General features: G+C 29.5%; 1 pseudogene; it reads left to right on the top strand.

Annotated features, from left to right (window-relative positions):
* The first annotated feature begins 401 nt into the window (after positions 1-401).
* LOC130972398 (small nucleolar RNA U3) lies at positions 402-597 on the top strand (annotated as a pseudogene).
* The last annotated feature ends 411 nt before the right edge of the window (positions 598-1,008 follow it).

Here is a 1,008-nt window from a genome sequence, read left to right as displayed (position 1 = left end):
TCTAGCCTACCCTTTCTATAATAACATGTAATTTACCCTCTGTGACATGTCATCTTTTATTTGGTTGCTATGTTAACTATGGTTAAATTATTGGTAATTAAATTATAGCCCAAAGTGGGTGATTATGTAATTAAATACCTCCAAATTTAATTTCAATGCCATCCAGAAATCCCATATCATCATCACCATCACCATCATCATCATCATCATCATTATTTTCATTTTCTTTTTCGTCTTCCCCTTCTACACTATCATCATAAAAAGCCATTATAATCGATTTCACGTTCTTAAATTTTAAGATTTTCTGAATTTCGCAAACGTAAACTTAGTCTCACCTGGGCTAGGTTCACAAAACAAAAGCAGTTTTTATAACTAAACACAAAGAACACAAAATACAGAACACGATCTTACTTGAACAGGATCTGTTCTATAGGCTCGTACATCTGTATCCTTGAGTTCTAAGAAGACTTTGGTTGAACTATGACCGTGAGGTCAGAGCGTGATTAATTGTTCCAAAGCGCATGCCATCTGAACGGTAGAGGATCGTTCGCGCTACAACCTTGTGGTCGAGATGGTCTCACGGTGTTCTGACAGACTCAAATATTTTTTCCTGGCCATTTAATTAGTTATTTTCTCTAAATACTTAGTGTGTGTTTGGATTACAGTTTGCAAACGGGAGTTTGAATAAAATTAATTTTGCAAACTTGATTTTGATGAAAAGTAAGTTTGTATCAAGTGATTTATGTTTGGCAATATTTATATCAAAATGAATTATAGTAAAATAAATGTTGTTTGGATTACACTATTCAAAATCACTTTTAGATACAAAATTACTAAAATAGACATCAACTTAAATAATTTTTGTATATTATTTTAATTTAGATATTTGAATAGATGTTATTAAGTAATTCTATAATAAAATTAATATTTATACACTAAGATAAAAATAATATATAAAAATTGGCAAAATATACTTTTAATTAAAACTAACAAATATAAATTTTAGAG

The sequence above is a fragment of the Arachis stenosperma genome, chromosome 3, assembly GCF_014773155.1.
Source record: "Arachis stenosperma cultivar V10309 chromosome 3, arast.V10309.gnm1.PFL2, whole genome shotgun sequence".
NCBI classification, from domain to species: domain Eukaryota; kingdom Viridiplantae; phylum Streptophyta; class Magnoliopsida; order Fabales; family Fabaceae; genus Arachis; species Arachis stenosperma.
Note: the sequence above shows the minus strand (reverse complement) of the source record. Positions and strands in the feature narration are given on the sequence as shown.